The sequence below is a fragment of the Perna viridis genome, chromosome 5 (assembly GCF_037379345.1).
Source record: "Perna viridis isolate PV_CMFRI_1.1 ecotype Kerala chromosome 5, ASM3737934v1, whole genome shotgun sequence".
Taxonomy (NCBI): Eukaryota; Metazoa; Mollusca; class Bivalvia; order Mytilida; family Mytilidae; genus Perna; species Perna viridis.
The window spans coordinates 23,183,764-23,207,704 of NC_142449.1; the positions used below are offsets into that span (position 1 = coordinate 23,183,764).

At 30.8% G+C, this 23,941-nt stretch overlaps 2 protein-coding genes across 8 annotated transcripts in view; one reads left to right on the forward strand and one right to left on the reverse strand.

The window, feature by feature from the left end:
- The window catches only part of LOC148616566 (putative ATP-dependent RNA helicase DHX35), a 133,861-nt gene that overhangs the window by 81,571 nt on the left and 28,349 nt on the right, over positions 1 to 23,941 (forward strand). The gene's annotated exons all lie outside the window — the stretch shown is intronic.
- Positions 1 to 23,941, reverse strand: part of LOC148616567 (putative G protein-coupled receptor B0563.6) — a 63,931-nt gene that overhangs the window by 18,168 nt on the left and 21,822 nt on the right. Inside the window, exon 1 of one of the 6 annotated variants that reach the window (XM_088583735.1) lies at positions 12,876 to 12,907. The exons of 4 other annotated variants lie outside the window; for them this stretch is intronic. The gene's annotated coding sequence lies outside the window, so the exon portion shown is untranslated. Of the gene's footprint in view, positions 1 to 12,757; positions 12,908 to 23,941 lie in introns of those variants that run through there. One more of the 6 variants, XM_088583729.1, reaches the window with a different exon arrangement.

The window sequence follows — 23,941 nt, forward strand, 5'->3', positions numbered from 1 at the left end:
TGTTTTTTGCCCCACTCAATAAGGTGGTGGTATATTGGAATCACCTGGCTTTGGAGAAGGTCACAAGGTGTAATATTTTTCCTGAATTCTTACCCTTTGAAATTCTGTTCAATGTTTGGGAAACTCATTGAAGCAAGAAAAATTAATCTGTTGGAAACTAATGGCAATTTTTATAAGCATCAAAACTCTACTATTCTTATACCAAGGGAAATTAATTTTATACAAATTTCCAAGAATTGTAATCCTTTTCCTGATTTCTATAACAGCTGATTGGTATATGGTGGGATTTAAAGGAGTTGCGAACATTTCAAATTCTTTGTTATATAAAATTGACTTGATTTGCTCAATTAGGCTTGTAGACCTAACAAGATATCCTAAAATCTAATTTGTATTTTATACAATTTAAATAAGTACATTTTAAAAGTGATTTATAAAAAATCTGAAGTTTCTTAAAAATTTCAGGTATTTGTGTGTTGTTCAGATTAAGTAGTCAGACTGTTCAATCCACTTACTGTTAAGTATACACCATAAATAATGATATAAGACACCCCTGATTTTCTCAAGACTAAGTACCTTGGTGCTAAGATGGCGTGTCCCAAAATTAGTCTCTCTAGAGTCTTAAGGAGGATTGACCTATTTAATGATGAAAGTACCTTATCAGTATTCTACCATGTTAGAGCTATAGAGAATGTGGATTTGCAACTTTTTTATTTAAGAAAATGGCACTTAATGGTTTTTGTTTCAAGTGATACACAAATCTGCCCAATTATAATAGGGATCAGTATTACATTGCAACTATTATGTTGAATGATAAAATTTGAAGTCTATTTCAATTCTTTGATTAAAGTACGCACCTCAAGTAGAAAAACAGAGATAGATAATGGTAAGTGGCTTTGTGTAAACTGGCATCAGCCCACGAGCCATTCCACCAGGTGCCCCACAAACATGTGCCAAACTCTTGTATCAGTTTATAGACAAGTGCCAGAAGCCCAGAACAATATCAGCTGTTGATTATATAACACAATGTCATAGTATACACTTCTAATTGATAATGATGCCTATTTCATAGACTTGTATCAAATACAGGAACTTGCTCAGCTTTACTGGCTATGCACTGATATGAACATTTGGGAAAAAGATGCAATGAAATCTGTAGAAAACAGATAAATCAAAATAAGAGTTTAGTGGGCATCATTGTTATTGTTAAAATGAAAGTCCTGAATTTCTCTGGTAAATTTCAAATAGTAATGTTGCCCAGCAAATGACGTTCATTTTTTTATCATTAATGCATTCATTTTATATGAATTTTCCCAAAACTTAAATTTACAATCATAAAATTATGTTTTAATTGGGAAAAAATATCCAAAAAAAAAAATTGTGTATGACTTATTCTTACAATGATGTTGATCAAGTTCATTGAGTACAAAGATCAAAGTATTTTTATACAAATAAGTTAGAATCACCAACAATAATCTTAGAAGATGTCATAACAAAGGATGTTGGTTATTTTTTTTTTATATTTAAAGCCTATTTGAATTAGACAACATAGTTTTAACAACTTCAATTATCTTACATTCAGCTAGTTAGGAATTGATCATTATTCCTTGTGTAATATCAAGATGGCTTTGTAGTGCATTACTTTTTTGTGTTTTTCCTTTCATCTTCAAAATTTTCTTTGTTTCTATGTGTTATTTTTTTAATTTCATTTTTGTATCTTTTCCTGTGTTGTATTTATCTACTTGAACAAATGTGGGATAATTAATTGGAAAGTGAATAACCAAGATATGGCCTCAAGTGCTGAAGTATGTCAAAATTTACTGAGTGCCAGGAACAAAGTGCAATCGTGAAAAGAAAAGACAAAAATTTGTCTCGTGGAATCACTTAGTTTAGTCCATTGTCTCCCACCATAAGCATGTAAACCACTAAGTTTTGATACAGAAGCAAATATTAAATACATGAAATTCATGTAAATTGAGCTCACATGAACTTCACACTGATGTGATTTTCACATGAAATTCACTTAACCTGAACTTTTATGTGAAAATTTCAAATGAAATATACATGAAGAATTTATTGACATTAAAAGGAGAAGGCCATATTTGGCTCCCTGTTTTAGAAAAAAAGTTTGAAGTTAATGACATAAATGTGATATGCATTATTTAATGTCGATTATTTTTTTAATATGATTTTAATTTTTTACCACTTTATCAATTTTCAATGCTCATTTGTTATTTTCAAAGGTCTGCACCAACATGGCCCAGAGATATCTTAACTGATTTGGACCTCTGACAAAGTAGCATTTAAAAATCATTAACAAAAAGTTCGGGTCAAGTTGGCAGAGACACTCAAAAATGAAATAATGTTCCGAAGTGAAAAAATTTGGTGTAAAATTTGGAAGTTTGCCAATTTGGGGCATCAAATTTTCAATCATTGATAGGTGATATTCTTATGAATGTGGTGGAACATGCTAAATCATTCATTTAATGTTCTAAACAGTGGAAAAAATATTTTAACATCAAATTTTTTAATTGACACTCTTGCACAGGGCCAAATAAGGGCCTTATCATTCCTCGTCCTTTCATATGAATTCTGTCACATATTTTATTTGCTCAGCTCAGGTAAAACTCATGTGAAAATTATTTAAAATAGTTTGGCTTCTGTAAAATGTAGGATATGTACAAACTTTATAGTAGACAGTATACAATTTTGTATATTGCAAAACTTATGGTCAACATATTTAACATTTGGTAAACATGTTTTCATATGCTTAGGATAAACATGATAAACTATTTTTTTTTAAAGAAAAAAAACTGTTTTTAAATTTTATTTGTTAAGACATATTTTCCATATGGTTTCTGAAAAGAAAGCAAATGTATTTGATAAGATTTTCATATTTCAATACCAGTCCTATAAACATGGAAAAAATATTTTTCAATTTTTCCCTGTGTAGACCCTTTGATTATAGAATAAAACCAGAGGTGAACACAGAACTATCCAGTGTAGTATTAACATTTGATTATTATATCAGTCAAATGGCAAAATGTTGAAAGAAATGGTTAAATACAGAATAAGGGCAGTTTTGAAGTTGAGATAGAAAATTTCACAACGAGCCCAGCAGGGCAGATATGATGTTCTGTTGAGATGATGAAAATTATCATCATTCTGTTGACCTCCATGTTGCATAACATTTTCATTATCATTGTAATTGCTGCTATTTTTTAGTATCCTGGCATTAGCCTTAAATAAGGATTTATCAGACTGTAAGAAACAATGGAACACTGATAAACATGGCAGTTAATCATTTCATTTGTATTTTCTCATTATATCTTCTATGTAAAGGATATCTAGTGATTGATTTGACCTCAGTTATATATACTTCAGTAAGTGTAAAATTTTTGCAGTATTTTCATTCTCATATTCTTACACTTGATAGGATTAAGTGCACCCATTTTTCTCACATCTTTATTTTGCTTTAACAGTACTTGTTGTGCGACATATTTACTGTAACTGTAAATGATTTTTGTTTTTGTTTTTACAGTTTTAAGTTTCAAATTCAGATTACTGTAAATTCTGAAATTATTGTGACCTTCCATTAATAAGCTTTGTTATTCTTAAGTAGATAAGTAGATAAGTCCTGATTCTAAAGTCCAGCTAAAATTTTTGTCACATAAATGCAATGCCAAAAAAATATCATAATTCCTTATTTAACTTATTTATGGTAGTAAAAGGTCTTTGACTAGAAGTTTTTTTCTTTTTAATATTTTAGTCAAAATATATATTGACGTTTGGAAATGAAATCTGATTTCTCTTTATTTTCATGATTCAAACTGTTTTATCCTTATAAAAATCTTCACCTTGCATTTGGCTCTGCAACAAATTGAATTAAAATCAAATCATAATTTAAAAAGTCCTGTTAAAGTGGGGTATTGTTTTATGATATTTTAATCAATACTAGTAATCAATTTCACAACCAGCTGATTGTGATGTATATCAATGAACAAAATGTGGTTATCCACAAATGCAATCGCCTCAGTTCGGTTTTTGTCTGTTTTGTCCTTATTTCTATATTTACTTAAACTGATTGTGGTGTAATTCTAGACATAAGATCAACATAGCACGAATATGGGTAAATCATATGGAAAAACTTAGGCTTTTTGCCTTTGTTGAATTAATGGTTAATTTTAAGAAGTTGTAATTTTCTCCACGATTTTTTCACTCTGGTCTTTGATCCTTAGTTTGTATGATCATTTTCTTGCCATAGTGTTTTCTCAAGTTAACCAGTAAATTAATTAATTATGATTAAACCATTAATTACAAAGCTAGCTTTTTTATGTTGTGATCTTCAGAGCTAAGAAAATTTGCTACTATAATTTTTCCTTGCTCTGTGTGAATTTCTTTTTTTTTTTTTGGTTCATAGTCAGGCCAAACTTTTTATGGGATTATTTGGAGTACAATCCTAAAGCAATAGCTTATTGATGAATTAATGATAAAAATAGAACAGTAGAGATGTTATATATTACCTTAAGATCAATGAATTTAGTACAAAAATTGAATACACAAATTGAGAAAAAATACATGTGAAAAGTAACAATACATGTATCAGTAACTGACAAAGAATTTCAGAATGTAAAGGATTTTGGATAGTACTCATGTTTTAATTATAGAGGTCTCAGGGTGTTTTGGTAAATGTCTTATACAGGTATTTTGGGAAAAAAATATTGACAAATTTGCCATTTGGGAGTCAAAATTTTGGGAATATTGCATGATTTTGATATAATTTTCTTTGGGAAAAAAAGATCCTTTTATAGGACCTTGCTAAATGCTAGAAAAATCCATGGGTCTTACTGGGTTAGTATTGTATGATAGTGTGAAAGGTTTGTGACAATTTAAGCATGTTTGGTGTCTTAAATGTGAGAATAGTGCTGAGCTTGATGCAGGATCTATAGAATCCCATCATTGACTTCAACAGAGATATGTCTCTACCATCAAATTCAAAACAGTTAGCGTATGGTATTCCAACTTTTTTGTTTTGTTTGTTGGGATTATTTTAATGTAATGTGTAAATATTTAACAGAGTCATTAACTCACTAACCCCACCCAATACAAAATAAAAATTAAAAAAATCAGTCAAGTGTCAATATAAGCTTTGTATAATGATTAGAATTCTGTAAATGGTCCACTTGAGCAGAATAAACCTATATAACATTCATGAGATGTCATGATTGGCAAGCATAAACACCAAATATAAAAAAAAAAAGAAATTAAGAAAATAATTGCTGACTGTTTTTATGTTTATCAAATGAATTTTAAATGATAAGTGGTTTCAGTAAATGAATTGTTTTAATGAAGAATTTGATACGTAGTTATTGAATAATGACTTGTTTTCACTTGAATAAAAAAGAGAAAAGTACAATAGACTAGTTTATCTGTAATTAGCCATTTTTTCTCTCTGTTCTCTAACTTCTTGATTCTTAAACAGACTCCTTTTTGGACTTTAAAGACAGCTAGTTCATTTAACATTTACTGGTGAAAATGGTTGCAAAATGGCCACTTAAAAAATTTTTAATACTGCCAGTCAATTTTTATATAAAAAACTTTATAAGTGTTTTGTGTAGAAAGGTTTTCGGGTTATTTAGGGTCTGGTTGGTACAGGTTTTTGGGTTATTTAGGGTCTGGTTGGGACAGGTTTCATTGTATTAAGAATTCAAAATATTTTTGTCTTAAAATAACATGACTTTGCATGATATGAACTTTCACAATTTTCACAAGTCCATCAAAATCAAGAAAGTTTATTCCTTTGAAAGGTTGGCTGGTAGTGTCTGATTGGACATGGAGATTGTGGATCAACTATGTCTGAATCCTTATAATTTAGAGAAATAGAGAAAACTACAATTGGAAGAACTTAAAAAAGTAAGATAATATAAAAAAAGAACTGTTGCATTGACATTGATGTTTCTGCTTTTACTTCACTTCAATTTGATTTTTTTACTCAGATCCATTGTACTGTGATTTTGTTTTTCTTCTGCTTATAGGTCTGTGAAAATTTGTATTTGCCTACTTGCTCAAAAGTCTAAAATTGCAAAAGTTTACTGTTGGTTTGTAGGAGTTAACTTTAGGGAATAAAGCTGGTCTTTCCTTGATTGACTGATGAACTTTCTTAGGAATTAACAAGTTTTCTATCAAACTAAGATATTTTATAAGGTAATGGTCATTCAAATAAGGGAAGACTCTATTCCCTTAATTTAGTTATATTACTTGCTGTAATCCTCATTGTGAACCTTTTATCTCTGCTGAACTACAGAAATGTACTTTTTTCTGATTTTATGTTATTTACAAGTAAGGCAATGCAATTAAATTTGCCCTAGAAAAGAGGTGAAAATTGTACTCATCAAGCTCATGTCTAATGTCATATGTGAAAGATTTGAAATGAATATATTTTTAGTGCAGTTGTTCATAAAATATATAAAATGTTATTTTCTATTAAGAAGCTAAATTAAGATAAGGAAAGCTATAGAAAAGTTGCTTTTTTCTAAATGAATGAGACTTTCTTAAAGTTTTTCTTTTAGAATTACATGTAGTTTAATCAGGGCCTAGTTTCATAAAAAGTTGAGATTTTCCTTAAATCCATTCTCAAATCAAATTTTTACCTGAATCTAGTTGCTTGAAATTGAATTTTGGAGAAAAATACTATGAAACCCAGTCTGCTTGTATATAAGTCTATGTCTATGCCAATAATATTCTTGTTTGAAGCTGTAAGTAATTTTTTTTTTGAAAAACATATTCTTGATAAGACATTTATTCTTTTTTGTAGTCTTATTCCCCCACTAAAACTGTAAATATTCTACTCTCAAAAAAATTTTGATTTGATCAAATAAAGACCTATAATTGTGAGACTTTTTTTTATAAAAAAACAATGCTCACATTTCATTTCCTATTCAAATACAATATAAAAATCCTGAAAACAGGACATGGACAGCTGTCCATTTCCTGGTCAAAACAATGAACAAAAACCAAAAGTAACCTTATACTCAGTACAAGTATGATATTTATGGAAAGTCTACAAATCTAAGCTGCTCAATATCAGACTTTATCCACTACACCAAACCAAACATGAACAGTTAATAATCTGTCATTTACCAAAGCTTATGAGTGATCATAGAGTATTAATTCTATAATTCTTCATCTTGTATGTCAGTGATTATAGTACTTATTTCTGAACTTGACGTTTCATTAACAACTGTTAATTACAATGGTTCATGTTTCGGCCAGCTGTTCTTAGAGAATTTAAACTTTGGCATTGCATAAAGTTCATTCTGATACCAGTATTGACCTCTTGAGAATCTCTTTAAGAATCAGGCAGTTGCTTAAGGAGGTAGACCTAGGGTAAGGGACATAACTCTTACAAATCATTGGAATGTTTGTGTAAAGCATTTTATATCAATTTCTTCTGAGCATCTAAGTAACTTGGATTGATTTCATTCTATTTCAAATGAAAGCTTGATAGGCTTTGGAGAAATTGAATATAATGCAAACATATCACTGATTTCAAGAGTTATGTCCCTTACCCCAGGTCTACCTCCTTAACCATGGTATAAAATAACTCATCACTTTGTCAGTGTAATTTAATTAAATCAAAGATTTCACATCATTTGGTAAAATAAGACCATTCAAATGAAAGTTTTCAAATATATCCAGTGATGCAGAGATTAAGAAGCAGTCATTTCAGATAGAGATAACATCCTTGAGTTAAATTACATTGTTTTTGACATTTGCATTTCAGATTTTCCCTCACTTTGCCTAATTCCTACAAAGACCTGTTCTTAATTCCTTCATGTTGACATTACAATCATACTAATTAAGATATTTTATAAGCGAAATGAATATTATATTTATAATTACCGAAGTGCGCTATAACTAATTGAAACAAAAATTTCAATTTCATAAAAATAGCATAGACTTAACAATTGTTTATATTTGTTGCTACTGTTCAGTTGTTGTTATGAAATAAAGTCCCATTTTGTTATTTTTTGTTTTCTATTATTCTGGTTTTTTTTTCAGTACTTTACTTTTATGATATCAAACAGGTATCCATCCTCTAAATTTACCTTAAAGCAAATGTTCACCTGAAAAGGTGAGCCTATAGTTTCACAGTGGAGTTGTTTAGTTCTTTTGTTAACACTAATTTATTGTTTGCTTTAGATGGGCAAGATTGGACTCCAACAAAACAATGTCTACCCTAGTGAACACATATTCTTGTCCTGAAATGCATTTTGAAAAAGTGCATTTGTAATTTCCTTCAATAAAACAGTCAATCCATCATTAACTAATACAAGTGACTTCTAGTATTATACATTAACATTGAATTGATTTGAAGAGATATTAGCCCCACCAAAAACATATATGTTACTGTACAAAGCCGAAAAAACTCCACAGGAATTTCATTGTCATCAATAAATCACAAAATTAAAAACAATGTGATTATGGTCAATTTGCAAAAAGTCACATAAGAAATAATGGATTCACCACAATAACCATAGAATACTAGGGACTGCAATAAGAATTTTTATATTACTAAATTACCATTCTATGATTTCAATATTATCTTGGTCAAGTTGTAAAAGAGTAGATTTACCATCCATTATGTCTCACGCTTTGGTTAAATGAATTACATAAGAAAGTAATGGATTAACCAACACTGATTGTTGACAATTATGATAAGATGTATTGATGCTTGTTACTGCAATAAGAATAGCGACTATTTCCGTATCGTTTATGAATGGCGGATTTATTATACAATTGTTACTATTTCTTGTACTGTTGTTTGTGCTTTAAGCTTTAGAATTTTTCCCTTTGTATTTAAGGGTGATATAACTTTGATAATTGAGTTGCGGTAAATTGAGCTTGAAAATGATAAAAGCTAAAAAAAAAAGAAAAAAATTTGGAGAATATATCATTCAAAGACATTTGCTTGTATTACAATCCATTCATCGATCATTATACTTCAAGAGCTATGAAAATAAAAAAAAACTTTGTCAGTACCATTTTTTTTCACTCAGGCTCCAATCAACAAAATTGCATACCACTAAAGTGTTCATCTTTAATTGATGAATAACACGGACATTTAATCCATGAAATTTAAATCTCATAAAACCTTACAGAACCATAATGACTGCTTTCAATTAATTTATTAAGCACTGTCTACCCCAGACTTGACTTTTTATGAGCAACTCAGCTGGTTTAGTATTCTAGAAAAGCAAAGGATGCATACCCTACTGGTGCACCTAGTCCATGCTCCCAGTTTTTAGTAGTCTGAAATGATCATGTACTTTTGTTTCTTTGTGCAAGTTTTTTTTATTATTTCATGTTTTTCATTGTGTGTGTCTGTTTTCACTGTCTAGTCTATCTTTTGATTTCCGCTAGGATTTTGGTTCCCTTAATTACTCTTTCAAATAGTTTACATAGTATATTTGGAAACAGCATGAAAGGGGGATGGTTTGCAACATGGCTTGCTGGACAAAAGAGTCAAATTTGATTGTGACTCCAGGTTTTGAAGCAACTCACTCTCATTGGATATTGTGCAAGCAACTTTGAGTTAGGTATTCAATTGTTGAAACTTATACCATAATTGTTTATGTTGTTAACTTTAAGGCAATAATAGATTAAATAAAGTTGTTTATTTCCCCTTATTAAATTAAGAACTTTTTAAAAAAAGTAAAGCATTATAGTTCAATTGTTAATTAATCTGTACATGTTTTATCATCACAAGTAAATCTGATGCATATTCTTGAGAGAAAAAATAAAGCCCTGTTTAAGGGCTCCTTTTATAATCTCAGGATCTACATGAAGAAAAGACAGACCATTAGATACAAATACTTACATAGCATTGAAATGGAATTAAATAAACCTAAATATTACACATTTATAATGAAAGGAATGTGTCAAAATCCTGAAAACTAATTGTCTGTGAAGTTGTGTAAATACATCTACAAGATGGATGGGCCATCTATTTTTTGTATTATAAACATTTTCAAAATAATAGTCTGAGTTGTGATAAGTTCAGTTAAGTTCATTTAAGTTTTACTTTGCCTCGCTAATATCTGTATATTCTTTACTTATAGTTTATTTTCTTCATTCTTTCATTCATTGAACAGTAAATGCTGCTATTCAAGTATAAAAAGACATACTTGGTATTCAGACAAAATTTTACATTTCTGTTAGAAATGTTCCTGTGTATAATGAATAACATTCTTTTAATACATGAAGGAAAGATGGGGCTAGTCTAACTCTACCACTTGGTCCACCACCCCACATTACTACCTGTAACCTGACTCCATTCCCCTTCCCTCGCATACTGTATACCTAGTGGGCCCTGCCCTCTTTTTTAACCCTCATATACAACATTTGACCTCGTCCCTTTCTGTTAACCCCCTCACATACTGCTTCTGATCTTCTATGCACCGCCCACTCTGTTACTCCCCTCACATGTTACATCTGACATACCTCCCCCTCTTGGAAAAACTCCATTCTTTTAACCCCATCACATACTGCTTCTTTCCTACTGTGCCCCGCCCACTCTGTTGCTCCCTTCACATATTACATCTGACATACCTCCGCCCCTTGGAAAAACTCCATTCTTTTAACCCCATCACATACTGCTTCTTTCCTACTATGCCCCGCTCACTCTGTTGCTCCCCTCACATATTATATTAGATGTTATTTTTAGTGGGCAACAGAGTGGGCAGGGCATAATATGTCAGAAGCAGTATGTGCAGAGAGTAACTTATGGTAAGCAATAGCAGATGTTATTAAGATTACTCCGGTATACCAGTTCTTTCTTTTATTAGTTGTGAACAAATTGAAATCAGAAAGATATGATGTAAGTTACTATAATGTAACCATAGTATGTTAAATGTTAGCATAAGATGTATAATATAGGCAGTTTACAACAGCATGTGTAATAGATCAACTTAAAAATGGTTAAAAAATATGTCACATTTCTTAGCATAATATCACAAAAAGTGGCACTGAAATGTGTATTGCCATGGTTAGTCAGATGGCTAGCTAAAATGGGGGGAGGGGGTCAGTATACATGCTGTTTAAAACACCTTGATTTAGTGCAAATTTTACGTTCAGTTTAGGAAATGGCAAATGCAGTAAGGAAGTTACTGTATGAACTTTTAAAGCAGAGGAATGGGCTGCATTTTTGGAGGTCTAACATACTATCATTGGTCAATATCAACTATATTACAACGAAGTGGTGCATTATTGATAAAGTTGTATGTCATTTGAGAAAAGTTGCTCCTTCCCTCATAGGCAAAGCCTAAAATCATATTATAAAGCTAATGCATCGGCATTAAACCTTATTGATATCATCATAGGCAGACCCAAAGGTGATTCAGGGGGGTTCTGCCCTTCCCCCTCTATTATGCTAAAAAATTTAGTGTATTGAGAAAAGAAAATCACTGGAGCAGATCACACTTTTGAGAATTTCTGGATTTACCACTGATTCCTAGATTGACTGGGTGGGGGACTTAAATAAAAGTAGTAAGTATTTTTCCTGTTACATCTATTCACCTTGATAAATAACTCAAAATTAAGTTTATGCAGACAAAAGCAATTTATGGGAAATCTTTGTTAATATATGAATTCAAATTAATTAATTGAACATTACTACCATTTTTCATACAAATTGTCATCATTTTTCTAATCTGAAGCATTTCTTGTTTACTTGATATTAGTGGAGAAGATGTGAAATTTATGTAAACTTATTTTTCCTATGTATAATCATTCTTTTTCACATCAAGTAGTGTACACCTGATTTATAGACCAGTTTGGTGCTGAGCAAAAATAAATTATTAATCTATGATTGAACTAGGGTTAACCATGTAATAGGATTAAACTAAAAAAGATCCAAAGACCAAAGGGAAGAGAATTTGAAGAAAGTTGTGGTCAAACCTTCACAAGTTTAGTTGATACATTGAAATCTGTCTATGCCAAACACTGAATAATCTGATAACCTGTCTATGCCAAACACTGAATAATATGATAACCTGTCTATGCCAAACACTGAATAATATGATAACCTGTCTATGCCAAACACTGAATAATATGAGAACCTGTCTAAACCAGACACTTTTTCATAGTACCAGTCTAAAGGTATTTTTTAACCTTCTTAAACTGAACACTTGTCTAAACTGAACTTATTTTGAAGGTGTTCAGTTTAGACAGGTTTCACTATACGATGCTATTGATATTAGTCAAGTCTGACTTTAATGTAATTTTGCAGTGAGTTTAAACAAACAGTTTCTGTTCGGAGATAAGTGAACATGCAAGCTGTTGTCATCTCTATTAGAGATTTTTCCTTGTTTAAAAACTTCAAAGCACAGAAATAAATAACTAAATTATGACTCTCAATCAATGTTAAGTATAGAAAAAAAAACACTTAAAACAAAGAAATCATTTACTACAACAAATTCAACAACTCTGTAGTTCAATTTTGTTTTTTCAATAAACTTAATTCACATTGTTAAATTCACTAAACTAAAACTTAAGATGTTTTAAAAAAGCTTTAAAGCCAAAACAAAAAACAAAAAAAAACATATGATGTAAAAAAATATAAACAGCTAATACCCTCTCAATCAATATAAAGTATGAAACTGAAAAAAAACTACTAACAACAATAACATCATTGACTACAACAAATTCAATAACTCAAATTATCTTTAAAAAGTTTAAATTTAAAAAAAAATGAACTTACCTTACATTGTTAAAGTCACTAAACTAAAATTTGAGATGTAAAAAAATATTTTCCTTCTCCTTCAAACAATACCTTCTCTATTCAAACTTATCAAGTGGGTTGTGAAAAAATGTTCTACCTCCAATTAACTGACTTAATTATTAACTATGCATCGTCCAGGTAAAAACTAGTGGTATTATATTGTAAAGATTAGGGGGTGTTTTTCTTCACATCAGTAGCACAGCCTCTGAGTAGCTATGATTTGTGGAACTGCGTATTATGATAATGTCTTGTTATCTACCAGTAACAACCATTCTGATGAGGAGAAATCTTAGTGACAAATTGAAGCATCTTGATTGGGTATTGTGTGGTGATAAGTGCTTTTCTTGACAATACATCTTTTAATGATGTGGTCAATTTGAATTTACTGTGGCTTAATAATTTGTTGATTAAATATGGTTACAACAAAATATTTCCTTGTTGTCTGTAGGGGGCTTTTTAACGAGGTTAGGTATAGAGCCCTGGTTTGTCCCACTCTTGTTAAATCAATTAATGTAATTTGACTATTTGAACTAAATAATTTTTCAAAGGATTTTTTTTCTTTTTGTAGTACATATGTATTAAAGTTGAGGTCTTAGTATTTTAATTGTGGTATAGTATTTCATATAATGACAGAGTTTTGATCTCTGCATTGATTATTTAATATGTAAGTAAGTAAAATTTGATATTTGGATAATTGTATAACAAGATTGACTGTGAAAGGTTTCTTTTATATTAAAATTTGTCCATTTTCACCTGTAAATGGTCTCTCATATCTTCAGTACAAGTCTTTGTAAGAACCAGACAAAATGTGAAAATCTAAAAACCAGCCAATCAGTAAATATACTCTCACTCAAGGAAGTCTGCTCTATTTTCTGATCTCTTTTTGACTGGTGATGTTTGAAAATTGTTCTTTAGAAAGTTAGAAATTAAGGATTTAGACAATTATCTGCTCATTTGCAGTGCATTTCTATGCAATTATAACTCATTTTACTAACGATATAGAAAACCTTGTCTTTATTCATTGATTTTGATGGTACAAATAATTAAATTTCACTGTGAAAGTGGTGGGCTATTTCATACAATGTTTCCCTCACTACCTAATGCTTACAGAGACTGATACTTATCCTCAAGTACACTTAGTTTGTGCAAAAAGTAAATATTGGATTACTTATTTCCTTGAACAGATTCATTTCATAGTAGAGCCCTTATAAGTTAATTGTTGATGTTTTGAAGATATAATTTCTAAGTCGTAATAAGGTATTGAAATGTTTGTTTGACAAGACCATGAAGAAAAGTTTCATGTTTAAGAAGTCCATCCCCCTTGAGTTGAAGGTCTGCCATGAGTTATGGAGTCTCTTATAATATAAAAAGATTTCTGTGAAATGAAGATCCAACATGAGAAAAAGTCTCTCAGAAAGGTATTAAACCATCCATGAGATAAAGGCCTACTATGAGGTATAAATTCTCCCATGAGATAAAGGCCTACTATGAGTTATAAATTCTCCCATGAGATAAAGGCCTACTATGAGGTATAAATTCTCCCATGAGATAAAGGCCTACTGTGAGTTATAAATTCTCCCATGAGATAAAGGCCTACTATGAGGTATAAATTCTCTCATGAAATAAAGGCCTACTATGAGGTATAATTTCTCCCATGAGATAATATCCTCCTATGAGATATAAATTCTCAGGCATGAGATAAAAGCCTTCTATGAGGTATAATTTCTCCCATGAGATTAAAGCCTACTATAAGAGATAAGGTCTCCCATGAGATTAAAGTCTGCTATGAGATATATACTCTGGAACCCCTAGTCCCTCTGGACCAACAACAACTTGTAGAACCTTGTGAAACATTTAACCTATGTCACAATTTGGTTAACTGTGATAGATTTGCTAAATATGCTAAATATCCATGGTGTCAGATTTTTACGGATGTAGTGGTACTCAATACCAAGCTTTAGCAATACCCTAATTTTTAACATACTTCTACTGAAAAATAAGAGACTATAGTATTTCTTCACAAACACACATACATGTATTCTATGGTCATTAAAACAAAACACAAATTAATCAGGTATATTTTGAAGTTGAAGGCTGTAATGTGAGATGATTGATAAGGATTTATCTATAAGGGTTAAGTATAGTATAAGTACTTTATCCTTTCATACTTAATTAAGAATTGATCCTCGTTAAGGTAACTCGTTAAGGAGTCATTTGTTACAACCTAAGATGCATGATACTTTGGTGGAGTAGCATTACATAATTACATTTTATATTAGGTAGCCTATTTATGGTATATTATACTATGTATGCTGTCTTAGTCTAAGGACATATTAGTTAATCTGTGTTAAACTAAACCATTATGGAAAAAAATCACATTAGTCTAGTTTTTATACAGAAATCTTTTGAAGTACTTATGTATGTAGCCAAACCCTTTGAGGGATTTTGATAATTCATGGTACAATATTTGTCAGGGGAGTGGTTGGGGGTTTCATTGTTTTCAGAATTGAAGACAGGGCATGTCATGTGATTACTTCCATTCTAATATACCATTAGTTGTAACTGGGAATTTTACAACAAAATATCATAAATTTCTGGACGCCAATTCCATGATTGACCTTCACATTATTAACACATACACATATTTATTACCAAAGATTTTGACTTAATATATTTGACTGTTGGAGATACATGTAAATGTAGTGTAATAGAAGATTTCTCATTTCTGAATCTTCAAATAGGATAAGGTAATCTCCTAAGATAGGGTAATCTCCTAATAGGATAGGGTAATCTCCTAAGATAGGGTAATCTCCGAAGTTTATAATTAGAATTTAAATATAAATTATTTTTTAGTTAATTATCTTACATTTCCTTCTGCATGATGTTGTTTTTGTTTTCTACAACCACTTACAGATACTAACAAGCTTGGAAATTACTTAAAGACAACATGTTTTGAAAAATGCTTCTTAGATATGTGTGTGTTTTTGTTATGTCAGTTTCACTTCATTTAGCTAACTTGTTTTCTTGTTGTGGAGGTAATTAAGTCTTGGAGTTAGTAAGGATCAGGCGAAATTGATAAACAATGAATAAACACAAATTCGACTATGTGGGCATATAGTTTATGGTCTATTGAAGATGTATTGATAGTTCATCTTAGTACTTAGTAATGTCAGAGGATGCAAAGAAATGATTTCAAAGTTACATGTACAATAGAATGATAGCAAAAAGTGAGTTGTTATCTCCCTTTGATGACATTGCAATGCATTTCATACAATTTATACCTCAAATTACTGTCACTTAAAAAAGAAATGATTGCAATTTCTGCATTTTCATATGAAATATTTAATAAGATTTCATTGAAAGGCTTGTGTGTGTGTTTTTTTTTTACCATAATTTAACCACTGCCTGATTTTTACAGAGAATGGCACTTAAGTACAAAACAGTATAAAAGTCATGCAAAATTTGAATAGAATGAATTATCTGGCATAGTAATGCATCTAATTTACAGCAAGTTAAATAGTTAACTTCAGGAAATAGAGTTGGTCTTCCCTTGATTGAATGACCATTAACTCATGAACTTCCATAGGTACAATTAGTAGTTAACTTGACAAAGAAAATTACCACACGCAACTAAGGACATGAATAATTAAAAGTAACATGCACATGAAACAAAAGTTAATGAGCAACCCAGACTCAACTAAAAATTGGGAGCATGGACCAGGTGCACAGGTAGGGTAAGCCTCATTTATTTTTCAAGTAACACTGGCTGAGTTGTATTATGCTATACAACTGTCTTTTTGATATCTCAAAACTTGAACAGATTGGTTTTTTTTTAAGTTTCAGTAGAACATATTCTGTTGTTTTATCATATCTAATTTCTGGCATTAATTTAAGAACTTGCAATACCCTATTTTTATTTTTTCCTTTTTTTTTTACCTCTGTCTAGTAAAACTAAGAAGTTAAGTTCATTTTCTGAATTTTCCAAAAAAAATGGTAGAACGGTTCAAGCCATAAAGTATCTGTAATGACTCGAAAATGTTGCCATCAGTTTACTTTTTGATCTTTTTCTCTTCCATTGTATGTTAATTGTAAAAACACATCCCACTCTCAGCTTTACATCTCTCCTTTTCTCATTTATAAGTTAGGAAGGATTCAACTTGAAGTGTAATGTTTAATCTTGTGTGTACTTTTTGTTCTTTTAATGTTAAGCACTGTATGATGATGCAGAGGAATTGCACTCAAGTTGGGATTTTTGTAAAGGGATGCACATTTAGAGGTTAAGTAAGGATTATTATATGCTATTCTCAGTAAGAATCTGACTGTGATTGAAATGTGGAATGAAAAAAGACCTACCAATCTAAATGAATTATTTGGCTATTTGTATAATTAGTCATATAGAATAGATTTACCATATCTATTTTGTTAAATATTTCAAGGGCAGATAACTCTGTTAAAAAAAAACCCACATTTTTCCAACATTCTTATAGTAATTTCAGAATTTATTTATGAAAATGAATGGTATCTAAAAATTAAATAGCACAAGTAAGTAAAGAAAACTGTTTGTAAGGCTTGACAAGACTTCATATGGTTTATTCATAATCTAGATTGGGAACATTTCATGAGTAACAATATGTGAATTTAGTGTTGGGGTTTTTGAAAATTATCATTTCTTTGCTGACTATAAGAAACAGGTGTTTCTAGAAAAGCAAAGGAAGCTTACCCTTCTGGTGCACCTTGTCCATGCTCCTAGTTTTTAGTGGAATCCGAGTTGCTGATATACTTTTGTTGCTATATACATATTATTGGGGTTTGGAAAATTTATCATTAAAGCTCAACATAAAAATCCCTTTAATTTCTCAATTATTGTGCCCTTGAAACCACAGCTGCTGTTGGTACTTAATATCAGTAGTCCTATAAATAACCTATTAAAAATGGTTATCCTCTTTAACTAATCCCAATTTCTTTTCTGTATCTATTTTGATATAATGGTGTGACCTTTTGTTCTGATTGGCTGCTAATCACCGATAGCAATAGACTGATTAGGCCATTGTTTCCTCTTAGAGTCATTGCTCTGTAAAAACATCAGGTTTGTACTAAATAATAGGGAATATTTACTTTTAATTCCGCTGATGATGTTTCAAAACAGAAACATCTCTAAAGATGATGTTGCTTTATACTTATCGGTCATGCAACCAATGGAATCTTTTGTGGTGCAATGACAAATTTCAGTGCAAAACTTCAACAGCTTTAGTTTGTTTATATTGTGATCAGAAGATGTAGATTGCTACTATAGTGAAGTGTTTCTGTGACGTCTGTATATTTTTACTCTTTGGTTGTCATAACATTCCTTTATTGAGATACTTGCAAATATTTCCTTGGTTTTTATGGTCTGATAATTTTTTCATCTTTGATTTTTCCAAGATATAATTCAAGTAAATTGACCTGATTTTGAGTGGTCAGTCACATGTTGATGGGTCAAGGGTCGTTCCAATAATGTTCAACATCTGCAGCTATGATGGCTGTATTCAGTAAAGTTAACACTAATTATCAGTGTGAAAAAAACACAAATATGAATGGTCTGACTGTAAACAAATTCAAATATAACGAGTGCATTATCTTCCTATGTATTTCTAGTAGTAACTAAGGAGCATTGGTAAGTATTGGAATATACTAACAATGAAATTGTCATACATAATCAATGAAGTCATTTTTGAAGGTGAGAATTTTATTATTATTTATTAAAAGCCAATAGGCTGTCTATAGCCTTGTTTTTTTGGTTTTTTTTTAACTGTTTAATAGGACGGTTGTTTCTTTGACAAATTCCTGTTTCTTCTGTCTTTTGACATTGTTATCATCAATGCACATCTTTCTTTGACATTTTTTCTACTGTGAATTATTACTTTAAGCCTCAAAATTTTAATTATTCTATATGGTGAAGTCTACTACATGAAGAATTCCATAATATCAGCATAGTGACTAATGATGTCTTCAGTTTTTAAATATGTTAGTTTCTACATGTATACCCCTCAAATATTTTTCTCAACAGACTCCTTAAAGAGAGATATGTGGAATTTTCAATAAAACCCTTTAATAAACTGAAAAATTCAGTGTTTGTGAACCTTATCCATCAATGATGTAACACTTCCTCAGCCCCATTTTTCTCCTCATGGCAAAAGATCCAAAATAAAGGTACCTATCTTACTTTCAAATAAATTGTACAAATAATGAAAAGTAGAATCATTTATAAATGAATTACATGAAATGGGTTCACACCTGGTCAGATAAGACAGACGGTCTTTATATACTGGTGGACTTTATATAGAGTGCATTACATAGGGATATTGTAATAAGAGTTATTGCTGAAAAAATTATTTTGTTGCACAATGTATTTGATACAATTCTATAGTTTTTTTTGCTTTGAGCCATACACTGTATGGCACTGCAACGAATGGTACTATTTGACCCAGCTGTATGTGATCTGAGAATGGTACTATTTGACCCAGCCTTGATGTGATCTGAGAATGGTACTATTTGACCCAGCCTTTATGTAATATGATTCTCCATCAATCCCCTGTAGACATGGTATATCCCTTTCTCTCCTGTTCTTTACAGTTAACTTAATATTGAGAACTATTTAACTCCAGATCGTAATGTAAAAAATCTTTTATTGGTAATTTATTTACATTTAATTACAAAATTATTGGTAATTAATGAAATAAATATTTGACAATTTGATTTGGGATAAATTGAAGAGAGAATCAAATCTCATTTCTTATGATAAATTTGTTTCCCCGAGATTTCATCAATACTGAGATTATTAGTTGTCCCAGGATTCCAATTTGTTTATAGATACCATTACCAGTGTACTGGGATAGGTGTTTTTGTTGTCACAATAGAGTATAGACCCAACTAAATGGAAAAAAAAGCTAAGGCCACCTTTTGAATTACATTGCTTTTAAACAAATATGGATTTACAGAATTATGCCTTAATATTATGCTTATAAGGCCTCACAAAGTTAATAACTTGGTTCTCAGATCCTCTTTTGAGAGTGCCTCAATAGCCATTGTATTGCCATACCAATAAAATAAAAAACAAAAAGCACATTGTCACTGTTATGGGGCAATAAAAATGGTAAAAGAAATATTATATAACATGAAAAATGACCCAAGAACCAAAAAATTATCTTAATAAGGCCTTATGATCTTCATTTGAATATTTTCATATGTCACTGAGGGCTTAATTAAGAGATTGTAAAAGGGGAGTTATAAAGCTTTTTTTAGATCATTTGTGTGTCCATGTAATGCTATGAAATTACAACAAAAGGGTGAGGTTCACTTTGGATCTCCCAATGGGCAATACTGTTGTACCAAGCATATGTCTAAAAATGTTTTTATGAATGCAATTGTAGATGCACAGTGAAACCTGTCTAAACCAAACCATTTTCGACTGTGAAATTTGGTTTAGATTGAAAACCCACCATTATAAACTTACATAAAATGACTTCTAGAGGTCTCTGATTTAGACAGGTATTTGGTTTATTCAAGGTTTGGTTTAGACAGGTGTATATTTTTTTCAGGAATGGTTTAGACAGGTTTATATTTTTTTTCAGGGATTGGTTGAGACAGGTTTATATTTTTTTTCAGGGATTGGTTTAGACCTGTTTATTTTTTTCAGGGAATGGTTGAGACAGGTTTATATTTTTTTTCAGGGATTGGTTTAGACCTGTTTATTTTTTTCAGGGATTGGTTTGGACAGGTTTATATTTTTTTTTCAGGGATTGGTTTAGACCTGTTTATTTTTTTCAGGGATTGGTTTAGACAGGTTTATATTTTTTTTCAGGGATTGGTTTAGACCTGTTTATTTTTTTCAGGGATTGGTTTAGACAGGTTTATATTTTTTTTCAGGGATTGGTTTAGACCTGTTTATTTTTTTCAGGGAATGGTTGAGACAGGTTTATATTTTTTTTCAGGGATTGGTTTAGACCTGTTTATTTTTTTCAGGGATTGGTTTAGACAGGTTTATATTTTTTCAGGGATTGGTTGAGACAGGTTTCACTGTATTTATCTAATCAACTCTTTCTGTGTATAAAGTTTTTCACAGCATTTGTCAGTCTGTCTGTGCACATTACTATGATTCGAACTTCTTTAGTATTTTAAGTGCCTTTTTCTGATTTAGGAATACATTGAATTAAAATGCAAAAAACTTTAAGATTAATAAAAAAAGAAAAAATGATAATTGATTTCTTTTCTGTCATATATTTATTGATTATTTCTCCAACACTAAAAAGATGCAAAATATCAATTAACACTCAGGATATGTGATATATGGTAATAAAAGACTGCACCCTTAATTCAAAAGCAAATTAAGATCTCATAAATTATAATTGATTGTTAAAATAGACATGATAAATTTGAGAGCATAAAACAGCTGGTCTGATGGTGATGATAATGCAGCAAATGTAATGATGCCAATAATATTTGTTTTTATTTCAGTCAAATCTTCGTTATTATTCTTCACTTTAGTTCAATGTTTTTGTAGCTTAATTGTTCAGTCTTGATAGATCACCTAGAATTTCATATAAGATGTGCTAGAAAATTAAAGATTGTCCTGCATTGTAATGTTGTATGCTCATACAAATTGGACAAGATATAAATAGAAAAGGGAATTCTGTGATGATTGACAAAGATTTCCAAGAAACTTTTAAGTTTGAAATGAAAGATTTACACAGATGTTGTAGCAGTATTTTGATTTTTTTATGACACAGGTTCATAGAGTCTAGTCCAGTCTACACACCCTAAACCTTGGAAAAAATAACTTTTTTTATGAAATCTTCAAAATCTACTCCAAAACAATTTCTTGCCTCACTTCACTCAGCCTTTAATTTTATTTATGCCCCTCCCAACCTGTGGATCTCCCCTTATTTGTAAAACTGAATAATGATAATTTAAAGCTTTTATGAAAAAAAAAATTAAGGTATGTAGAAACAATGGGTCTGTCTGTCTGTTATCTTGCAATTAAAATGACCATAAAGTCTTTCAATTAGAATTAGATTACCTTATTTTGAGGTGGAATTAAATGAAACTTTTACATTGATTAAGTTGTGCAAGAAGCAAGATAATGATTGTCAGATGCTTGCAAAGGGAGATAATCTAACTAAAGGTTCATACATATTTAGAGCTAGTAGGTTCAACTCCTCCTTAATTATTAAATGTAGTTTGATGAAAATTCACATAAATAGTTTAGGCTACACTTGCAACAAGGAGTTTTCTGTAAATTTAAAAACAATTAAATTTAAAAAGTTAATTGATTGCATGGAAAGCTCTGTTAGAAAACCTACTAACATTGTGAGAGAGCAGTTAGTAGTGGTGTTATCAGAGAGATTAATTACATAGATTTTCTATGTCATATATTTATTAAAATGGGGACTTGTAGCAAGTCTAACTTTACAGTAAGATAAAGATGATTCTTACAAAGGGAGATAATCCAAATTGATTTTATTTTTTTTTTGGTTCGTATTCCAAGTGGAGCAGGAGATTGCTTTTTTTTTTAAGTGAGTCAGCTCATGGATTTACTGTACTTTTGTTCTGGTCGCCAAAAAGATGGGGAAATGTGACCAGTGATATAAATCTCAGACCTCTAAAAATGTATCACAAGAAAACTCATGGACACATTAGCAAAGTTGTTAAATCTAGTAAAAACAGGATATTCATTTATAATTCACAAAACACCCTTAAATTTTATTCAAATTTGTTTGTAGAATTATCCAATAGATACTTTTTGGAAAAAGCTTTTAGTATAGATTTACCCCTGACTTTCTAGTGTAAGCAATGTTGCAAACTTTGTTTCTGCAACTACATAATGGGACAGTTTGTTTCATTATATATAATTTTATCAATAAGAGATCACCTTTGCAAAATAAAAAGCCACCTGAATTTGAAACGTCACTTACAGACAGACAAACACACAGATTGAAATTTTGACTCATGTGAGGACATAAAAATAGCTATAGAGAATAACTGACGGGATGTCATGTAAAAGTTCACGAGTGTTTATCTTTTGCTGAATGAAATGACACATTCTTTAAAGTTTTACTACTTCATGGCACAATTTTGGCTCTAGTTTCATGTTTTAGAGTTTGTGCCTGGAATCAGTCTATTAACAGTTTAACTTTACATAATGTTTCTTTTACTTCAAGTATTTAATCAGTTTCTCTGCCTCTCCCTTGTGGTCTGTTATGATAGTGGAAATCTTGGCAGATGGAGGCTACAAAGCATGTTGATAGGAAGAGAAAATAGGTTAGAATCAACAAATCAGGTGTATTCTATCAAAATAATATACAATTGCATAAGAAAACAAAATTTTTGCTTCCATTTAACTGTTGATAGCTGACAGTTTACATACAGAGGTAACAACGGTACAGAAGATATGGGATAAAGGCACTTGACTATAAAGAATAATTTCATGCTGGAGGACTTCGTTAAATTAAAGAGCTTTAAAATGACCTGCTACCTGTTGTTGCCGAGGACAGTTGGCCTAGTATTCATCTTGGATGCTACCGTATAGCTTGCAATTAAATTCGGCATATTTTGGCAGCCGGTTTAAAATGCCAAAATAAATTACGCCGAATATTAACTCAGGGTTGAAGTTTTTAGTGCACCATTTAGCATCCACCAAGATTAGTAACACCAAAATTTATCCTACACCGTTTTGCATAAGAAATGCCAAATTTTGCAGCCACCAAATTAACCTGCCATACCATATTATGTAGTGGGATTTGTATGATAACAAGTAACTACAAGTCTAAGTATGTACTCTTCTTAGTGCTTTGCTTTGAGCACGTGTATAAAGGTACAGCTGCCGAGTGATGACATATAAAGGATGTCTATATTATAACTGATTATGTGCTGAAAGTGATAATGGTTTCCTCTTTCTCTGAAGAACAATTCAATATAAGGGCTGAACCCTATACATATATGTTAGATTTCAGCATATAAGACAGAAGCAAGTTTGACTTTGTATGATGATGTGTTTTAGGTTTTGACTTATAAGTTATAAGACAAGTTAAGCTATGCATGATTTGGTGTATTTGGTTTTGACATACATGAAAATAAGACAAATTTGACTATGCATGGTTTTCAATTTATGAAATAAGACAAGTTGGA